We start from the raw sequence: 23,292 nt of genomic DNA on the forward strand, positions 1-23,292 counted from the left end.
TTCTATGCCATTCTTTTCCTCTCTTTTTCTAAAGTTCCAATTAAATTCTTATTAGCCTCCTGGACAATGTGTCTTCAATGATTAAAGTTCTGTTCATTTATCTTGGAGGTGACCACACTAGCTTTATCACAACTACCAGATGGCATGAGGAGGAGCAGGATTGCAAGAGCTGAGATTTTTCTTATATCTGAGTTTGTACAAAGAGCACTTCATACATTCAACTAAGGTATAGTTGTGCGTGTATTAAATCAATTTTGTTGCAGTAGAGTTTTAATAAAGTAGGATAAGAGTCCTTTGACAGATAAATGAATAGTACATGTTTTCTCCTAGTCTGTGGTTTATTTTTTATTTCCTTAATGGCTTATTTTCAAAAACAGTACACTTTAATTTTTATTAAATCCAATATGTTGACTTTTTCTTTTATGTTTAGTGCTCATCCTGTCCTAACAATGAAGTTTTCCTATTTTAAGTTTGTCACTTTGCTTTTAAAACATGTCATGACCAGTGCTAATGTTTCAGTACTGGACTATTCATTGCTGATGTCTGCTTCTTTAAATCAGCATTGTAGATAGCAGCAAACCCCATAAAATATTATGTAATCTTTCCCAGCTTTATCAGTATCTCAGAAATGCTATGTCTGCCAGTATTGTGCAATGTGGCCTAAGGGAAGTGCTGAAGTTGTTTGGCAAGTCTCATTTTCCATTTTGATGGTATTTTTATCTTGCTAAAAGAAGCTGTACAAAGAGCTATTAGGCAGCAAGACTGTGGATTTCTAATTGATACCCTGGCCTTTAAATCTGCCTTCACACGAGTGGTGATGTCCTAAAGAAACACTTTACTCAAGGGGCCATTAGGCAGAAATGCTCTTTCCTGATAAATGATGTCCTGGCCTTTCAATTTGTCTTTCTCAAGGTGGTTCTCTATTTAAGGGGTACCTTGAAGACGGAGAAAGAAATGAGGAGGAGTGGGAAAGACTAAAATGTATTTCTTACCATTATCTCATGCCTAATAACCCATGTTTTACATTTTTCTTCATTGAAGTAGGTACTTAAAAAGGAATCCATTTTATCATGAGACATTTCAGATCGATGACGTCTGTACTCAGTGCACTCTCCTATGTTCTCTTTTCTAAAGGAGACGATGGGCTGTCTTATACTTATCCCAAGCTTAGTGAGACTGCCCTCTTGGAGGCTCCTTAGTGAACTTCACGTACATCCACTGGAGGTGGTAGGCTAGTGTTTGACATGGACCTGAGGAATCTTAAGGTCTGAATGTGTAAAAGTATGGCAGTGAATCTGAGCTGGTAGGAGAGAGAAGGATTCTGTTGCACTGGGAACCAGCTGTACTTCCCATGGCAGGGGACACAGGTGTGCTTCACAAGATAGAAGTGGCACATACAGGAGAAAGACCCCACTGGAAATCACTTATTATTCTGCCTCAAAGGACCAACTGTAATGGTATTTATGATCCATTATAAAATTTAAGAAAAGAGGAAAATAAAACCAAGGAAGGACAAAGGGATGAGTAATAGACTTGTAAATATATTACTCATGATCACAAGGAATGAAGGCCAAGTTTTCTCATAGAAACTTCCCTCAAGAGAAAGACTCAATACTAAATACCTGCCTGGCCCAGAGAGAACAAATCCATCCATAAAGGTTCCCAGTAAGGTGTGAACCTCACAGCCCCCTTACCTTTTCTCTCTCCTTCCATTTAGGCATTGGTGGGGTCACAAACTGGTTAGCTATGTGAAGGAAGAGAAGAAATAAAAAGAGCAAGAAAGAGATAAAGAGCAACCATGTTCTTATCTCTGAATGAATTACAAGAGTGCCTGCATACTTATTACCAGCCCCTAAGACATAGCTACCCTAAGTGTTATCTGGGAATAGGGACTGAAATTGACTTATATTTTGGACAGGACACTTATACTTGTGTCCTGACTTGTGACTTAGAAGGGTGGCAGCATTTCCAAAAAGTGATAGAAAAATCATAGATCCACCTGAGTTTTAACCCATTGGTTAAAATCAGAACTAACACAACAAAATAAATGTACAGAAGAGGGGGAGGCAAAAATGGCACTGCATTTTGCATGTCTTCCACGAGTCCTGCTGCTTCACTGTGGCAAGGTAGTATCTTATTTCCAACATTTCTATCTCCAGTACAGTTTGAAAGATTAGAGGTGATAGCAGGCATCCAATGGTTCTTTCTGATAATTCTCAAAGTTCTTCTACAGTTTTCCCATCACGTATTTTTACCATTGAATTTCCATTTATCCTCTTCATGGGGATTCTTAATAAAGTTCCTATCTATTTCTAGTTTGCTGGAGGTTTCCTTTACATTACAAATAAGAATTGGGCTTAATTAAATGATTTTTCCACATATATCAAGATACTTTCAGTTCTTTTTAATATGTTAATGTGATAAATTCTTAAATTGCTGGGTTAAGCCTTATGTGGTTCTTATGTTTGACTTGAATTTTTATTGACTGATGTTAATTTTTTTTAATAATTTCTGCATGAATGTTTTGTTTTGGTATGTTTGGTATCAAGATTATGCTTTTATAGAATACAGCTTAGTGAGTTGTGTATATATATATGTAAATATGTAATACTATAATGATGCTATATGTATATAATTGTATACATATGTATATGCATAATTTGTATATAATTGTTTTATGTATATATAATTGGTATATTATTATATGTATGTGTATCTGCATACATATATATAATACATACTCTTTTGTTTTCAGTTTTATGTGCATCACTTCTTTTTTGTCATACTTCTCTCTCATTGCCCTTTTTGTTTAGATAAATTCTTTAGTAGTTCATTCTGTGAAGGTTTATTATAATAAATTCTCATAGTGTATGTATATGTACAAATATCTTTTTTTTTTTAGTTTCTTTCTTCAAAGATAGTTTAGTTGACTATCAAACTTCAGGCTGACAGATATGTTACCTTAGCGCTTGTGGATATTTCTCTATTTTCATTCATCAAAAGTCTCTTTCCAATTTAAATTTTATAGGCTCTTATTCCTAATAGTTTTCATATCTTCTCTTTAGTCTTAATGTTACATATTTTGTTATTATGAGTCTAGATATGGATCTATTTCCTTTATTCTGATAGATGTTTGATAGACTTTTCAATTTCAAAATTCTGATCTTCCCTTCTGGAAAATGCTCTTCACTAATGTGACACCATTAATTGACTGTCTAATGTGTGCTAAGCACTATATTAGGAATAACAGATAGAGCTGAATAAGCTTTAAAATTAGAAGGGGAGAAAAATAGGCAAATAGACCAACACAATAAAGTTGAATAAATTCTTAAACACTAGGAGCTGTAACAAGACAAATATGAGTGCTTTGTTAATCATGACTTAAGAAAAACTGGAGGAGGAATGTTATTTGGGCCTAAAATGAAGGAAATCCTGTCAGATGCTACAACATAGATAAACCTTGGGGACTTTATGAGAAGTGAAATAAGCCAGTCACAGGAAGACAACTACTGTATGATTCCACATATGTGACGTTTCCAAAGTAGTCAAATGAACACAAGTTAGAAGAAGAGAGTAGAACGGTGGTTGTCAGAGTCTAGGGAGAAGAGGAAGTGGAGAGTGGCTGTTCAGTAGGTGCAGAGTTTCAGTCATGCAAGATGCAAAAGTTCTAGAGACCTGCTCTACAACATTACGCATACTGTACACGTAAAACATTTGTGAATAAGGTGAGCTCATGTGACATGTTTATCATAAAAAACAAAACGGAAAATTGGAAGAGAAGGAGGTAGCCGGAGAAAAGACACAGACAGGATCAGTACAAGGAAACGACTTTTAAAATTGAATCTCGATAGAGCATTGGGGAAATACAGGTACTTTAGTTCAATTTGCTCAGAGCTCAGAATGCAGGCACTGGAGCACACAGGTGGGTTCCTTCAACTCTGGTAAAGAATTCAGATTGTACTCATAAATACAGAGCATAGAGGTTTTTAAGGAAAAGTCAATATAGTCAATATTTGGATCACAGGTTTTCATCACTGTTTTGGTATTAGAACCTTTATTTCACATATAATCTTATGTGAAATTACAACATATAAAACAGGTCAAATCCAAGGTGCTTTACCTTGGAAAGGGGCACCACTGATTCATTCTAGGACAAAGCCTCCTCTGAGGCTACACCAGGAAAGTTCCATGCTCACATGGAGACCAGGCTGAAAACCTGTGATAAAGAGAAGTCTTAAGCTGATTATTTATCTAGCTTTTTGGGGGGAGGGGGAGGTAATTAGGTTTATCTGTCTGTCTGTCTGTTTATTTTTAATGGAGGCACTGGGGATTGAACCCAGGACCTTGTGCAGGCTAAGCATGTGCTCCACTGCTGAGCTATACCCTTCTCCATCCAGCTTTTAATTAAAGTAAACTTTGTTCAATTATTTGTAAATACCCAAGTTATCCAACAGTATCTAACATGTCTCTACTGTTTTCTGACCTAGGGTTGGTGGTAGTTAATGAATAATAAAGCAATTAGTATACACTGTTTTCTAATATTTAGCATAACATTGACCTTGCTGGTGATAAAATACATTATTTAAAATGTCTTATCTGAATTATGAGGATAGTCACTAGTCTATTTATAAATGTTTATATTTCTATAGGATTGCATATTAATTTGTTTCCTCCCAAAACTCTCTCATAGTATTATTTGCCAGATTATCAATTATTTTTCCTAGACATTTTATTTTTATGAACACTCAATCAATTTTACATATATGTAATATATATGTAATAAAATATATAAAGGGAAATATATGATACATATTTAAAAAGTCCATATATATAGATATGGCATTTCATAACAGCAATATATATAGATGAATATTATAGATACATACATATATATTGTAGACATAGCATATAATTATATGTAGTTAATATATTTACCTTAACTGCACTTTTGAAATTAATTGTACCTTTGTTTTTAAATGTATATGTATATAAAGTATGTCTTGCTAATACAGTTGGAGGCACTTCAAAGGGGTGCATATAAAGCTGACAAGAAGTAATTCTTTGTATCAAAAGAAAAGGATAAACAGACAAAATATACTTTTAGGGCAATATGTTCATTACATATGTATTTGCTGTGGATGTGAATTAAAAATCTTAGTTATCTTTTGAAAATTGGATCAATTACACATATGTTTTAAATTATTAAAAGGTTATTGGGGCAAGTTTGCAAAAGTTTTCTCAAATAAGGTAAAATATCTTCTCTATAATGGATTTCAGATCTTTGATTCTGGGTAATTGGGACAGTTACCAACTAAACTCATTGCCATGAAACGTCCTGAAATTTCTAAAAGAGGGAGAGATTGAGAGAAGGAAGAGACGGGGTGCAGTAGGGGAGAGAGGGAGGAAGGTTAACTGCTTAGCTTCTTAAACCAAAACAAAAAAATTTTCTCAATGGTATTGCCCCCAGTGTCAGGCAGTTTAATACACAAACTAAACAATTAAAACATTGGAATGAATTTCCTCAGGGAAACAGTATCTCAAGCTTAATCTGTCAAAAATAATAAAAATAGAACTTTGTCATTCAGTCAGCAAAGGCCCCAAAGGAAGTTAAATTAAAGCAACAGATGAGTGCGTTGCTCTTGGCTGAGAACATTTCTGATGGTGCGAATTACAGCCTTGAATACCGGCAAGTATAGGTGGTAGAAGCCTGCCAGAAGGGCTGCCGGGCTCTGAGACTGTCTATACAGGTCCCTGGGATCTGACATGGTTGACTGGTTTGCTTCTTCCAATTTGCTACAGGCCATTGACACGACTGAATAGCAGTGGAGTCCCAGAATGTATGTTCTGAGTCTTGATCACAGGATCATATGAAGCACAATGCTCATCACTGTTTTCCTTACTCAAAAATTACACTGTGATTTAGATTTTTTTTTTTTGACAAGATAAAAGCTCTACTTGCAGATCTTCTGCCTTAACCATCCTCCTTGAATTTATTTTGAAAAGCAAACTCTCCAACAAAGTAATGTGTCTGAATGTGCGCTGCAGAGTTGTGGAGGGCTTCATTCTTAAAGCATAAAAAAGGCAAGCGAAGGCAAATGAAGTAAATTAGTTCTTTACTTGCATTTATGTGGGTAAATAGATACTGTGTGTGTTAATGTGTGTTACTTGTGTGTTAGTAGTTCTTACTTGTCCACAGGAAAAATGGAAAAGAAGACTCACATTAAAAATGAGATATACTGCAAAGAGCCCTCTACTGGAGTCAGGAAGCTCGCCCTTCAGTTCTTCTTCTATTACTAACCAATTATCATTTATCTGATAGGATCTGAATGATAACAGAGCTTGAACTTGACCCTAGATCTTCTGATTACAGGCTATAAAGTAGATTTATACTAGTCACCCAACAATTCTGTAGCTCTGAAATGAGGACTAAAAGTCAGAGAGTATAGCTTATGGGCCTCTGGATCAGGAAGAATTCAAGTCCGTAGCACCTTCTCTATAACGCATGATCTCAGATAAATCCTGTAGCTCTGTTGAGTCTGTTTGCTATTCTATACAATGGTGATGTCAAATATGTCTCAAAGATTGAGGTATATGTCTAGACACTGGGACATCAGTGTAAAAAGTACTCACAAGGATTTTGGCTCCCATCTCCCCATCTGGAATAGGCTTTAGGGTAGAATTTTACAAGCTCTCTTGCAAATTACACTGTATACTACAGTGGAGAAAGCTGCCTCCTCCCTTAAACCACAAAGTTGGCCTTGTTCGTTGGTGATGTTGAAGACTAACAAAACAGAATTAGATCACAATATGCCCTTTATTTCTCTTCCTATGACCAGGAATCACTCTACGAGCTCTTCCTGTACTAACTAATGTTAACCTCATAACAACCTTGAATATAGCTACTATTATTATCATCCCCATTTTACAGATGAGAAAACTACAACGAAGAGAGATATAACTTGCCCAAAGACCTACAGCTAGCAAACAGTGGTGTAGGAATTTAAATTCAGGTAGTCTAGCTCATAGTAATCAAGACCTGAAAGCTTGGAGTAACATTTAATTATTCTTCTTCTTGTTTTTTAAATCGTACAATGCCTCCTCTTTATAAACTGCTCACCCTGGTAAACATCCTGACTTGCAACCTGTCATATAGCTAACTTCAGTAGCTGTCTACTTGATCTGTCTCCTCACCTTCACTGTTCCTCCCCAAGTCAATTTCACACAAAGCAACCAAGCTGATGTTTTAAGAATCCAGTCTCCTCTGCTCCAAAACATTCCAGAGTTCCCTTCAATCTTTCAAATAAAGTCTGCACATTTTAATCTAGTACTCAAAGCTTCCCCATATGTACTTAACTTGTATTTTTCCCTTCTGCAAATCAACCAGATTATACTTCTGAAATTGAAGGGCCTACCAGTCCCTGAAAAATATCGTGATCTTTCACACACTATGTCTCTGGGCATGCCATAGAGTTACCTTCTTTTTTTCATGCCCTGTTTCTGCTACTTGGACCCTATCTTTGATTCAGGAAACAATTTAAATGTAATTTTGGCCATCAGATTTCCCTGATCCCCTCAGCCTAGAAGTCATTTCCTCTCCTCTGAGGAAATTCTGGCACAGGGTACATGCTTTTACAGTGTGCTGATAATAAATCAATAAACCATGGCAGGTGTACATGTGTATATCTGTGTGTGTGTGTGTGTTCCAGCAAGTCACTTCTCTGATACTTATATGTATATCCTACACATTTTGAATCATTTAGCTGCAAATCAATATACTTGGATCAACTAACTATCAGGAAATATGTGTTGAATGAGTGAATGAATGAATAACTGTATCAACTGTGCTGGCACTGATAGTCTGCCCAGATAACTTAATTGTCTGTTCATTTTACTGATCTCATAAGGATCTGTCAGCACATAATAGAGGTATTAAAAAGGTACAAAAGAAGAAAAGCGACCTTGGAAAGTAGACATTTATCATTGATGGTTACTGTAGAAACCACATATCTGCAGAGACTTATCGTTATCTGTATTCTACCAAAGCATTTTTGATGTATTAACAGACTTTAATAAAGACAGTTGCCATCAGTTTTACAATCAACTCTAACAGTGAAAACAAAAGTGTCAGGCATAATCCATAGTCATTGTTCTTTAAGTGAGATCAGTCATTTGACAAACACTTGTTCAATTTCCAGAGAGTGAAATTCAGAATTCTGTGTCCTCTAAGAAAGTCAAGATCTTAGAGTAAGTATCTCGTCATTAATTTAGGAAAGTTACACTGTATGATGTCTGTTATGAAGTATGTATCAATGCATTTATGTTTATGTCCACAAAACATCTGTAATCAAAGTTTTGTTCAAATACAACATAAACAAACACTCCACTGCATGCAGACAAGATGAGAACACCTGAGACAAGGGGAAACTCAAGAGGCAGCCCCTCACTGGCCCCTGACTCCTTTGTTGGTTTGCTCTGAGCCCTTCATGACAGACACTTTGTCTAAAGATGACAGCGTTTCATCACCTTCAAGAGATTAAAGCTCCCTTTCAAACACTGGTTCCAACACTGTTCAAATGTGTCAGCAGAGTAGCAAATTCAATAAAAATCCCTGAGGGTGAGATGCCAATTAGGTCTAAAGATGCCAAGATTTGCCCAGGAACAACCAGCAGGCTGTGGAGGCTATTTAAATGGCACAGATTTCCAAGCATTCATTTATTCTCTAGTCCTATCAACCTTGGGGGATTTTTGAACTTCTTCATTCTTTTTTTGGGGGGGCAGGGGGTGGGTTGGGCTCACTGGGGATGCATAACTCATTCCAGGTCACAGACTGAAATTATTCAGACAACGTATGACATTGCTTTTATTGAATAATGTGCCAAAATCAAAATCAGGCTCAGAAAATCTATTTCTACTTCTTTTACTTGGGTGTTAAATTGCAGTATTCAGAACTAAAATTGTCCATTAAGCTTTGTCTGAGAAACAGTAGGGGAGTTTCAGCGTCTTACCACAGCTAACAAAAGAAACATGTAATACCTGTGAGTGTACTATATGTAAGTAGTAATTAAATAATCATTAGCTTTTGGCAAATTATTTGATAATAGCAGCTATGTTTTGATCTAGCTTAATTAGAGAGGTGGGCAGTGCTGTAGAAGGTACACAGGGGAAGGGAAGCAACGGCAAGGGCGTTCTGAGAAGGAAGGAAGAAAACCTCTGCAGCAGAGTGTGCTGGAGCAGCAGAGCAATTCCACTGAAAACCCGGGTTATCCTCAGACAGTTCTAGCAAATGAAGATGCAATGTACCAGTAACATATGCTTCCCAAAGGAAAGCAATTAAGATGTGCGCGCGCACACACACGGACGCACACACTTATGTCTTGTAGTGTACGAGTACAGGAAAATAGCACTGAACAAATCCCCATTTTCAGCCTACACTGTACCCTGAGTCTTTACATATATTATCCAACTTAATACACAAACACAGTGAGGGACAGGGATTATAATCCCCATCTTACAGATGCTGTGGAACATGAAAAGAAATTCTCAAATTCATATAGTTTCTCAGACAGTGAGCTAGAATTTTAATGGAAAGGTAACTCGCTCCCTCTGTCTGTCTCTCACACACACACACACATAAATGTAACTTGCAGAATGGGGCAAATATTAGTTCACAGAATCAGAATTTAGCTAATCTATGTCAGAACTGATACCAGGTGTTTTATGACTTAAAATGGAATTTAATCAATATTAACTAAGGCGCGTCTGGGTCGTGGAGCTGTAGCTTGAAGTCACTTCTGCAGATGGGCTCCGTGGCCTAGCGTCCCTGTCTGCGCCACCTGTGATCCTGCGCCAAGGCCTACGAGGGGTCACTGCCGAGGTTTCCACCAGCCCAAGCAAGAGCATGGCAGCCATCCCCTCCAGCGGCTCACTCATGGCCACCCACGACTATCGGCGCTGCCTGGGCTGCACTTCCAGTAACAGCTCCTGCCGAAGTGCAGAGTACCCTGGGGAAGCCATCCCCCACCACCCAGGTGTCCCCAAAGCCGACCTAGGACACTGGTGGGCTAGCTTCTTTTTCGGGAAGTCCACTCTCCCATTCGTGGGCACAGTGTTGGAGTCCCTGGAGCACTTGGAATCGCCCCAGACCACCAGCACAATCACCTGTGACATGGCTTAGGAAGCCATGGGGAAGCAGCAGCCTGGCAGCCAGCTGGCAAAACTAACTCCAGGCCCCTGTCCTGAGAGGCTGCCACCGGCTGCCAGGCTTCCTTCCAAGGCACTAGGCTCCTTAAAAGCCCTCCCCCTCCTCTTCCATCCCCTCCCTGAGACTAAGCAGGCTACAGCCAACAGAAACAGTTGGGTTCTTTAATATCAAAACAGCAAAACACCAAAAAGGAAGTTGAGAGAACCGCGCACTCTTTACTATCCAAGCCACACGAGAGCCTTCCTGACACTTCATAACCCTGTGCCTTGCACCAAGTAGAAAATAACCTCCAAGTAGCCATCAAAAAAAAAAAAAAAAAATTAACTAAATATATATCAGTACATTACATTGCAGCAAATTTCACAAGGACTAGAAGAGGGAGGTGGTGTTGGTACTAAACCGTTAAAAAAGACAAAAGGGTTTTAATTGTCTTTTGGCTGCATTAAGAGCAACACAACTTCTGAAGGAAAAGAGTAAATCTGTTCTACATTTAATAAAGCAATCATATCATAATGTATTCTGTAAAGTTCTATTTGGCGTATTAATAATCAGACAGAAAAGCTGAGAACACTCAAAGGAGAGCAACAGAATATTAGAAGTACTGAACAATCTGTAAGAAGAAAGAAGAATCAAGGTAATGTGATAAATCTGTATTTGGAGGATCATCACACAGATAATTATTCACGGAATTTTTTTGTCCATATAAAAAAGAGAGGAAAATCCTTATTTCAAATTATTACAGGTTAGAAATTACAGAATAAAGAATATAAAGCAAGTAAATGAAATATATATGAGTATCTTTATAATTTTGGAAAAAAATAATTTCTTAAAACACATGCATATGAAGAAAGCACTACACATAAAGGATAGAATAATACATTTGACTACATAAAATTAAAATTAATTAATACTAAAATTTCTATAGTCTAATTCCAAATAAGTGACAGACGGTAAGATATCATTTATGTATCTTATAATCAAGAAAGGGTAAGCATTCAAATGTAGACAGTACTTCCTTGAATCAGTAAGAAAATATTCCACAACTCAATATGAGCAATGTATATAAAATAGCATTTCATATAAAAGGAAAGCCATTTGGAAAATAAACACATAAAAACATGCTAACTTCACTATTAATCAGGCAAACAACAGGGAGATGTTTTTCCATATCCAGAAGGATGAAAAATTTGCAAATTGCCAATTATTTGTGACAACGTGAGATAAGAGGAACTAATTGCGCTGTTGAGGGAAATACAGTTTACTACAGACATTTTATAGGGATTTTCAGAATTTCAAGTAAGTTGAGATTACTTCCACCAGCCCAGCAATTTCAAGGCTAGAAGACTTGAAAGCTGATATTCATAGCATCATTGTTAGTTTGAAATATAATAGTAACTGCCTCCGTGCACACTGATTAGAAAAGGGATAGAAAAGACATGCTATAAACACACAGTACACTACCAGGTAAGGGTTAAAATGAATAAATGAACTAGATCACCATGTGTCAACACTGATACATACCAAAACAAGAACAAGCCACGGTTGCCAAAACATACTTATGGTGTGAGAGAATTCACATTAAAAAACAAAGTAAAGCTATATTTTATGGATTTGTATGTTTGTGTAAACGTACATAAACATGGGCCAAAATAACACACATCAAATTTAATCTTTTCTTCTGGGAAATAAGTGAAGGGAATGGGCTGGAGAGGACTATAAAGAAAATTTCACTTTTCCTATTGTCACATGTATGTTAAAATGAATTTGAAGTGAACACAGCACTTTAACATTGGCTAATTCTGAGTAATGAACACAGGGATGCTGGCCGTATTTTTTTGTTGACTCATCTGTTATTTAACTATGTTCTATAATCAAAAAAGAAAAACAAATGTACAGTCTAGAAGTGATCTGTCTTACCTTGAAGAAGTGATGGCATTTAATAGTTTTCAGGCCAAAATTCCTCAAATATTGAAAGGACAGCCAAAAAAGATAATGAATCCTTAGCATGAAGATTTTCAATGCGAGTTTGAACAAGTACATTTGCTAAAGTAGAACTGGATGCCAGATTAGACTAAATAAATTTTGAGATCCCTACTAACTCTGAGAAAATATAGTCAAAATGTGTGATGGATGCTAAAATCTTTTTAAATTAATTATTTATTGCTTATTTTTATTATCCAGCATGGCTGAATACAAATAATATTAAACCTAACATTTCGTTATTAAATGACAATTGAATCTGTATCCCAATAAAAGGGAAACATGAGACTTCAGCTTTTGAACAACTACAAACTCTCTTGGCCTTTTTATTTCTAACCACACCATGACTTAGATTCAGCTTCATCAACTGCATCTGAATTTATGAGTCTCAAGGAGGTAGCTGCATCGTGGCAGAATTGAGAATTTTGTATTTCAACACTTAAATATGGGCAAGCAATCAGACTCAGGATTACTTGTCTGTCACTCTTCACTGGTTTTATTTGCCTTTTCCTACCCTGAGCCCTTTCAATTCCCCTCTGAACATCTTTGGGGAACATTACTGTGGCACTCAGTCAACCAGGAGAGCTTAACTAACAGAGTTAGCTGGCTTTATTCAGAGAGATGAAAAGCAGGGAGCTGCATCCGTGATCACGATGCGCACAGTCTAGCTGGAGAGAGGCACTACCCTGGACTCACTTCTCAGAAAGCCCACGGGGAGCGCCCGGATTTTGGAGGATCGGAAGTAGAAAGTGAATGTCAGCTCAACTGCCAGGTGAAACATAGGGAAAGGGGGAAAAGGCCAACTGAGGTGTTCTTTAAAATCATTTCCCTTCTCATCCCAGCCGCTGCTTGGGCAAGCTTTGTGTACCTTCATCCGTGTGGGTAAAAACGAACAAAGAACACGTGAGAGAACGTGCAGGCTGAAGAGCTGCACTCAAGCCGCTGGACATGGGAGCAGGGCAAGGGGTCAGATGCCCGATGCTGCATCAGCACTAGGCTGGACAGAAACTACAGGAGAGGTGGAGGAGACAGCCCCTCTCGTTCTAAAGGGCATTGACATGTGTCCTTGGAAAGACTCATGTAGCTTATTTTACCTCCTCAATGAGGCAGACGCAGGACACAGCTCATCTTTAATTCATCTGATGTGAAAACAGTCTGGCTGTAAAGTGGTGTAAGTGAACAAAACCCCAGAATCAACAAATGAGTAGTAACCTTAGAGGAAAAAAGAAGAGTGGATTTGTGTTCTATTTTCCCATATCTTTGCCTTGGTCACCAAATATCAGACTGAGTATTCATTCAGAGAGATGGAAACTTCATTATGTTTGCATTTTGTTATGTAGAAATCTGCCTGGAGTTGTGAGAACAGAATGGTATTTGTGATTTGTGTAGGACTTTATTGTCACATTTCCAGTATCTAAATCTACTGGAAAATGTTGGTCGTCTTATCATTTTGCAAAAGAAGAAATTGAGACAGTCATAAGAGAAATGCTACAGACCCACTGCTATGGACCAAATGTTTTTGTGCCCCACTCCCAGATTCTTGTGTTGAAACTTTATTTCCCAACATGGTAGTATTTCAAAGGTGGGGATTTTGAGAGGTAATTAGTTTGTAAGGATGGAGCCCTCATGAATGGAATTAGTGCTTGCTATGATCTGAATGTTCATGTCCCTTCAAAATTCGTATGTTGAAATCATAATCACCAAAAGTATTAGTAGGTGGGGCCTATTGGGATGTGGGATGTGCTAAAGCCATGAGGGTGACATCCTCATGAATGAGATTAGTACTTTACAATGGGCCTCCAGAGAGAGATCTAACCCCCTCTAACACGTATAGGCACAGCGAGGAGGCCAGCTGCAAACCAGAAAGAGGGCTCTCACCAGGAACCTACCTGGCCAGCACCTTGATCTTGGACTTCCCAGCCTCCAGAACTGTGAGAAATAAATGTCTATTGTTCAGCCACTCAACTGACAGCATTTCATCCTGCCAGCCAGAACTAAGACACCCATGGTCAACAAACTAATTAGCAAAGTCTGATCTAGCATTCAGGCTCTAGTCTAAGACTTCTTTTCTTTTATTATACTGAATTGTTACTACTTATTTAAATGTTAAGCATTTGTCATTTGTCACAAAGAAATATTTGCAGGGACCAGAGAGATAATATAATGTCTTCACTGACTATGCGTAGAGGGGTGAGGGAATTCTATGAACAACTAGAGACTGTGGGCTCCATATAACTCATTCAAATTATATTTTAACAATGCATGAGCTGAACAAATCATACATACATATCTATACCTACATTCTTATGTATTAGGTCTGTTATATAGTGAGCTGAATAATACATGATTGTCATTATGATTTGTATTTGCTGTTAATAAATTGTGGGAAATTAGACCTGAATCTGTGATGACCAAAAACAAATAAATATCATTAACACAACAACAAAAATATTTCATGGACTCATGGACTTGATATACCAAAACAAAATTTTTGTTGAAAAGATCTAAGGTCTTCCCACATTTTAGTAACTTAAAGGTTTTTAACTGCATGAATATTTTTTCAGCAAATGTTTATTATGCATCTCATGTGGGCAGTATGACCTAGGTACACACAGAACAGGAAGCAGAAGTTAGACAAACTGGACAAAAGGTGAGTGTGGTTAGTGTTTGGAAATGGCAGCCTCAGGGCTCCTCAATGTATAGTGACCTTATTCTCTAATTGGAACAGGTTTGAGAGTGAGGGGAGCTCTTAGTAAGTATTCTGGGGCCACAGGTGTGACCTAAGAAGGATGGTTCATGTCATCCAAATAGACCTTTGGTATTGTCTTGAGATGGCAACCCTTTTCCATTTAAATCCAGAGACTGGCAATGTGAGAACAGTCCTTTCTGCCTCAATAGTAGAATAATAGGTCAAATAAAGTTCTGCAGTTGGAATGAGAGTGTTGAATGTCACTTTTATTTTTATTTTACTTATTTCACTCAAGTTAGTAGAATAAAAAAAATACTATGCTCGATTTTCTTCAGGCTGTATCAGAATCAGTTTTTGAATCCAACATGAAGCACACAAAGTTCGCTCCCAGTTTAATTTCTCAGGTACCTTGAATTCCTTATTGTTCCCTTTATCAAGAGTCCATTGTCATTTTGACAACCTACAAAACATTCTGCATTGGTCCTGATCAGTGGCTTGTTGCAATCCTTGTTAGCCTCAAATCATTCCTATCTCCATTTCAGACAACCTTTGATTCAATGAGAAAAGCATTGGTTACCTTTTGGAGAACTTGAGCTACTGTGTTTTCCAGATGCCTTATTACACTGTTTGTGACTGAGTTTCATTTATCACCTGAAGACAGTCTACCAACACAAAGCAAGGTCAAAAATTCTCTAACTTTTCATGTTCAAACTATATACACTTTCATTAAAAATATATAAAACAGAATCATTTTCTCATCATAATGAAATTGACAGTCACAGATCACGAATGAAAGCTGGACTATGTCTCTCACAATAATATTTCATATTTTGAGTCTGCATCCTTTCAGACAATGACAAAAAAATCATATTATGACCTTTCATAATCCAAGACAACACATTATTGGGACTTACTGAGACAGAATATGCTCTTCAGTTTACATCGATACATTTGATTTAAGGATTCATTTTATTTCTATTTTCATAAGCTATGATATCACATTTGGTGTTTATATTCGCAACAGCCTAACCAGTTTCACTCATAATTTTGCTCCTTTTATAAAGACATAGTTTCAAACAATTTAGGTGCACTTTTGGAATAGGACTCCTTAATCTATGCCTGGCTTATTGCTCTGCCACTTTGTCAGTATAGGAAAGAGTAAGCTGAAGGCAAGAATTCTCATTTTACCTTCTTTGATTTCATTATTTTCCAACAGGAAGTTAGCTGAATTATTTTTTCCTGATTAACACATTTCTTCATCAACTCTAACTGCAAACCATTAAATTAGATTGCCTCCTTTTCATCTTTGCTGGCTTCAATTCTTTTATGAGGGGGAACATTGTAAACTTTCAGATTTGAAATATATGTCATTCTTAGCACTGAGTAAAATATTGTTTAATAAAAATGACATCATAATACACCTTAACATGTACAATTTTGATAATTTAAAAACTTCAGACTTGCACAGAATTGGAAAATGTTTTCATTAAGGAAGAAAAGCTAAATATCACATTAAAGCAGATAACATTTTCAAATGCAGCCCTCTTAAGTCCCTATAAAGACTTTGGATTTAGAGAAGGCCTCAGGCAAAAATGCTGCAAAGCAAATCGTTTCACTTGAAAGGCCAATTTATATTCCAATATAAAGTTTATAGAGATAGTTTCAAAAGTAGGTAGTAGAATCATCATGAATAGATTGTATCATTTGAAAAATAATGCACATTATGACAATTCTGCTCTAAATCTAAAAAAGAGGGGAAAGTGAACAGTATTAGAAAATCTTGTACCCAGGGTGGATTCCATTCCTCTCTTGATTTACTATTTGATAAGGAATTGGCAATGGCTACTGAATAGAAAAAAATGTGTACTCTTATTATTATATTTACTTTTAGCATGTTCTCCTGATAGAACTCACACCTGAGCATTAAATATATAATAGAGAAAACAAGTGAAAATATTAACTAATATTTTTCTCATTTATTTTGGTATTCTGTTCTCATACGGAGTCACTATACAGAGACATCCATAAATTCTTGCTGGCTCTACAGAAAGCCACAGGAGGTGCAGATTAACAGGAAGGCTTGTACAAAAGACAGTGCTCACCTCACTATAGCTCTTGTAGTTAAATTTGTTTACACATATAATCACAGAGCCATCATGAATTTCTCGCCAGCCAGACCACTTCTACACAAGTCTTATCTATGTTATCTTTGGCATCTGGGATTACTACCTTGAAGAATTTTCAGTTATACATATGTGCAGCTCATGCACTGGCACGCTTCCCTTCCCACCCTCACTACTTTCCGTCTAGCCAGGATAGTCTTTTTTTTCCAGTGCATATAGGAAAGAAGAACATTTTCTTTTTGTTTTTTTGTTAATTTAAGTTTAAGGTGTGCCATGATAACCATTTTATTTTTTATTTTTATTTACTTTTTACTGAAGTATAGCTGCTGTATAACATTATATAAGTTACAAGTGTATAACAGAGTAATTCATAATTTTTAAAGGTTATACTCCATTTATAGTTATTATAAAATATGGGCTATATACCCCATGTTGTACAATACATCCTTGTAGCTTATTTTATACCTGACAGTTTGTACCTCTTACTGCCCTGCCCCTGTGTTGCCCATCCCTCTTCCCTCTCCCCACTTGTAACTCCTAGTGTGTTCTCTGTATCTGTGAGTCTGAAGGGGAACATTTTCTCACGTCTGTTACTGACTCATTACACAGTTTTTGCTCTTCCCCACTGTTCCCTGGGTCTGGGCCACTTTTCACTTTGAAGCTTAGCACTTACTGAAACTACTGGGCTTCAGCCCCTGCTTGGGTCTCGATCCTTACACGCTAGTACCAAGAGTGGGGAGCAAACTGAGGGAACCCCTGCAGCATGGACCAAAGGAAGAACTGTGTGATTCTCAGTACAGTTTCCACAGACTAGATAAAAGCATATAGACACAATGGACTTTGTGCAGGGAATCCACTTATACACAGCTCGGGACACAGTTTTTATTCCCCTGAGAGAGTGCCCTTTTCAAACCTCTACCAAACCAAGTAACATCATCTTTTATAAAATCCCACTTCCCATCTTAAGCACTGGTTAGGCAAATGATCCATCATTTTCCTTCAGTTTAAGGCATTTGAAATACAATAATCTTCAGTAGCGTATTTTGCAAACCTAAACAGTTCAGTCTAGATCATTATCTGAGAAAGCAGGAACAATAGTCCAATATAGGTTTTGTCAATTTAGGCATTTCCTAACTGCGAGGGTTATTACATACTCTTCTTGGTCATCCAATTGGGAACCTCAGTATTGTTTCAAAGAAGTAATGGACACACACACAAACACACACACATACCTCAAAGATTGGCCATGTTATTATTCAGATAGTAAAAAGAAGAAAATATTTTCCTAAATATAGTATCCTCTGCTTAACACGCTACACACAATGGAAATAACTACTTCAGTATAACTAGTGTCAAATTACCTACTCCTTTTGCTCTCAACACAAGACTACTGCCCATTACAAATCTATTAATGTTTTTTTGTAAAGAACTGATAGAATATCTGAACTTAATACTTTCCTGTACCTAAGGCCAGATTTCAATGTTAGGGTAGGTTTTCCTCAAGTTAAATTTTGTAGTAATGAAGGTCAATGAAGATTTATTAACCTCATACAGAAACAATTCCAGATTTTAGTAGTGTATGAAAGTTTGTTTTCAATTCCATAAAATGTCCTATTTTTTTCTACAACATGAACTTCATCAGGGTTTAGACTTTTCTTACCCATTTTTCTCTCTGGTATTTATTATATAGTTGCCATTTAGCCAATGCTTGCTTATGAGACTAATCATCATAAACCACACACAAACATTTGCACATATACCAACTAGTAACACAGGACAGAATGACAATGGAGAGTGTATTGCAAGTGATTCTCCTTCTATCCCATGAAATAATTCATTCTCTCTCTATTCATCCAGTTGCCTCATGCTAAACACCAGCTGAACAGAACAGTTTGAAGTCTAGGGGTGACGTGATACAGGTAAAAAGTATTTACATGATAATGGGAAAAGCTTTACCATAGCACCAGGGGAGAATGGGTAACAAATCTTCTAGGGTGGGAAGAAATTCCTACACAGAGAATTTTTATGTCACAATGTTTCTGCTGAGCTCCCAACCGTCAAAACATTCTGACAGGGCTTTTGATATTTTTTGATATATTTTGATAAATACGTTTACCCATTGGGTACCATCTATGGGGTTGAAAAATGTACTAGGTAGGGAGGCATTTATTCAAATTTCAATATTGGGTAATTTAATGTGGACTAAAGGTTTAGTCTTTGGTCCTATGGTTTTATTATTTTTTAGATTCCTGAACAAGGTGTTTAGTTATCATACTGTTTCTTCCTTGGTTCAATTTTTTGAGCATCTGCCCCTCAGAAACTCTTCTCTATTCGGTGACTTCAGTTTAGAGAGTTAGTTTGTTTTTTCTTGTTGCATTTCTGTGCTTGGCTTCATAGCCAATTAAACTATTTGAACCTCCAGATATGACCCTTAAATGAAGCCTGTGCTTTCATACACTTTAAGCCTCAGGCTAATATTTGCATTTTTACAAATTAAGTAATTTTATTTCTTTACACTTGATTCACACAGTGTTCTTTAAAAAAATCAAGATTCTGAGTGCCACAAGTTGCTTTCCCTGAGTTATTTTTTTCTATTGGAACTGTCATATGATTAGACGTATTATATACATTATCAACTGAAATACAACAAAATCTAAAAGTAAAATAAAATAAGCAGAAAATGTTCTTGTAGCACAGACTCGTCAGAGCACACTGTTCAGGTATCAGTTCCCCTCAATAGGTAATTAGGTTCATATGCTTAACACATTTGTAATAACAGAGGTGGCCATAGGACCTTGTGCATAATTATTTAGAAGCTAGCATTCCACACTAAGATTATGGTTACATCTCAGAATAGTTATTTTAATTAATAAATAAAGTTTGTTCCTAGATACTGTTTTTTGATGAGGAAATTACAGTGGGCTTAAGTGTTATTATGCCGTTTGTTTTAACAGATTATCTAACGCAGAGAGCAGCAGACTGTACTGATATCTAAGACAGTCAGCTATACACAGCAAATTGGGCAGCTATGCTGAATATAATGGGTCTACAAAAGGATATGTTAAACTCAACAGAGTAGGATGTAGTGGGTTATTGAATGCCGAACAAGACAAAAAGGGAGTGTCAAAAGTAGTCCGAAATGTAATGGCATATGTATGTGGTGAGCCATTAGTCAAACTGGGAAACCAGATGAAAATCCATTTGGGGGACAAAATGACTGGACTCCAACTGGGCCCTGTTGAAATTAAGGAATCTAAAAATAGACTCAAAAGGAAATGTAGACCTGATATTCGTAGAACAGGGGTGGGGAGAAGATGGAGAGGTGGAAACTTTTTGCAGAGGAAATTGTTCAAGCCATGGAAAGAAATGATCTCAATAGAAACTCTGCCTTTGTAAGTTATCTTCAAAATAGAGCCACAAAAATGAAATATTAGAAGAAACAAAACAATGTAGGACTTTTATCATTCAAACAACGTAATGAAATCTCTGATTTTTTCATTCAATACACATTATTTTACCTGCTATAAAATAAGGGACTTCTAGATCCTGGGTATACAGTAGGAATAGGACATACCAAAAAGAATCACTGCTTAATGGAGGCTACTTCCTCCCTTAAAGATGAAATGTGTAACCCTCAAAGCAAAGGAAAGGTAAAAAGAAGGAAAATGTATTTTTCCTCTTCCTCATAGCTTTGCGTTCACTTGTCAGGCAATCCCATCTCCCAATTCCACCTCTAATAACATCCTAGGAAGGTTTATATATACAGCACACAGACCTCAACTGAAGAGAGTATTCAGCAGCATTCCTCAACAGATGCTCAGTCTGTGATAAAAGAAAGTGGGGAGGCCAAGGCTGCGGACAGACATTGTGGCTATTCTGCACAAATTCAAAAGCCCGCTCTCCTTGGAGCTTTCCAAGTCTCCCCTTCAGTCAAGAAAACAGAACTATTGCTTTTACTTCCAGTCATTTCCTAATACTAGTGAACCACATTTCAGCAAACATGAACGCACACAACAGGCATTTTAGAAATAACTTTTTAAAGCTATTAGTATAAAGCAATGAAAATATTCAATATGTGTTTAATTTCATACATGATTTACATCTAATAACTACTTAGAGAACACTTTTTACTATATTTAAAAAACACGAAATTTATAGAAGCATCAAATATGTTTTCACTGTGAATTTGGTTAGAATAACATTATTTTTAGAAATCATCATGTGTTTCATAATGTAGAAATCAAATAATGTTGCCCTAACTAGGAATTTTAGGAGTGGAAATTTTAAGAGTGGAAAAAAATGCCAGGAGTTAGTTATTATCATTTTGCTTTGGCTGCTGAATTTGGTGTGGTCTTCTAAAGAAGGTGATTAGAGCAAGAACTGAAAAGACAAAAAAGATTAAGGTAAATTACTGCTTGATGAAACACTAATGGATATTTGAAAATACCACTTGACTTATTCCAACTTGGATTCAATCAATTCATTGAGTGGAAGTAGTTAAGCAGTTCATTGGAAATAGTTAGATGTTAATTGGATACATATCTTGTATATTTGAAACAAGTGATTTAATTCTTTCCCCAAACATGTACTGAGTGCCCAGTAGGTTTCTGGTAGATGCTGAAGATACACTTTAGTGAGACAGGGTACCAGATTTCAAGGAAAGTAAAGTCTAAGGGAACAGACAGGCAAGTCAACAATTACAAATTATTCCAGGAGAAGTGAAGGTGAGGTGCCAAGAGCCTCGGGAGCACAAGGGAAGGCGCTGTAATCAAGGGAGGCAAATACACACACACACACACACACACACACACAAAAGATGTTTTCGTAGATCATTATTGTTCACTTACTAACTCTGTGTAACATTAGCTAAATGTAGTATTAGCTAAATGTTATCTAAGATCTATTCTAACTATCAAGCTCTAGAAAGTCTAAGATAATCACAACATATTGTTTAAAAAAGCCAACTTAACTTTAAAAGAAATCAAAGTAGAGCAATTATTATTTTCTTCACAGCATTATACCACTAATACCCTTCATGAGTAACTAAATAATTCATTTTTTAGTATGAGAATTATTCAGGAGGAAATTCCTAAAATCTGCTTGTGGCGCATGCTGGCTGAAGAGATAATAAATTAATAGGAGACACAATAAAATTAAGAGGTTTATTGTGCCAGTAGCAAGACCCATTCTGGCTATGGATTTTTATATTGTGATCTTGTTAGGAAATCTTTTACTTCTTTTTCCAGTTATTATAAGGTTTTCTTAGAGAACATTTTCATTCTCCTTAAACCATATTTTGAAATGAACTGAAGACAAATAACTATTCTGAAATGTGATATCCTAAAAAGAACAAAGTTCATTATTTTCACCCCAAAGACTACTAGAAGAGCGAACACAACTGGACAGAATGAATGAGAGTAATTCACCTCTATTCCACTTATATTTGAAGCATCAGCAATTTGAAGGCTTTTGTTCTAGTCCCTTTGGAAGAGAGAGAGAGAGGGATACAGTATTAGGGTCACTTCCCTAGAAAGCAAATAATCACTCGAGAGAAGCAGGTAAGGGTTGAAACTACTGAAATATGAGACAGTATATGATAACAGAGATGCATATGTGAGGAGGGAGAAAGGTGAGGTCATGTATCATGGAAAATCTAGTAGTGAACATGGCATTCTGGCCAGATCTTAAAGGATGAGTAGGGTTTTGTCAGAGAAAACAAGGAGAGAAGAATTGGAAAGAGCTGGAGCAAAAAGAGTTGTGTGAGTGCCATGAGCTATTATTTATGAATGGATCATCAAGTAATTATTTTGAAATGAATAAATAAAGGTGGAATTATAACTTGACATAAGTCTAGAAAGGTAGGTTAGTAGAGGAAAGATTATTGATGGTATAAAGTCTAGTGTTCCCTTTTCTACTGACTAGTGAAGATAAGCGGATTATCACAGGTGGCATCTGTGTTCCCTTCTAGTTTTCTCAGTGTTCTTCTGAAGTGTAGTAACTGGACTTTTTCTTCTACACTTCCAAATTTTTTCCATTACCTGATTTTCTTGATATAAGAATTATTGCAAGGAGTTACAGGGAGATTAGGAACCATGGGACTATTGTATTCGCCACACCACAGTTATCTTGGTCTCAGAAATTTAGTGACTAGAATATGTTGGAATTCCAAGGATGACAGGAAAAATTTCTTATTGTTCTTCAGGGTGTATTAACAACTCTAATTACCTAGTTTTCTTTTGATCTTTTCAAAAGAGGGTATATTTCCCTCTTGTTATCTTTTCTATGTGGACCTCACTTCA

General features: G+C 36.6%; 1 long non-coding RNA gene and 1 pseudogene across 1 annotated transcript in view; one reads left to right on the top strand and one right to left on the bottom strand.

Annotated features, from left to right (window-relative positions):
- LOC141579843 (uncharacterized) overlaps positions 1-23,292 on the bottom strand; it is a 148,787-nt gene that overhangs the window by 45,990 nt on the left and 79,505 nt on the right. The gene's annotated exons all lie outside the window — the stretch shown is intronic.
- On the top strand, positions 9,823-10,174 carry LOC123612036 (pancreatic progenitor cell differentiation and proliferation factor pseudogene; annotated as a pseudogene).

The sequence above is a fragment of the Camelus bactrianus genome, chromosome 15 (genome assembly GCF_048773025.1).
Source record: "Camelus bactrianus isolate YW-2024 breed Bactrian camel chromosome 15, ASM4877302v1, whole genome shotgun sequence".
NCBI lineage: Eukaryota > Metazoa > Chordata > Mammalia > Artiodactyla > Camelidae > Camelus > Camelus bactrianus.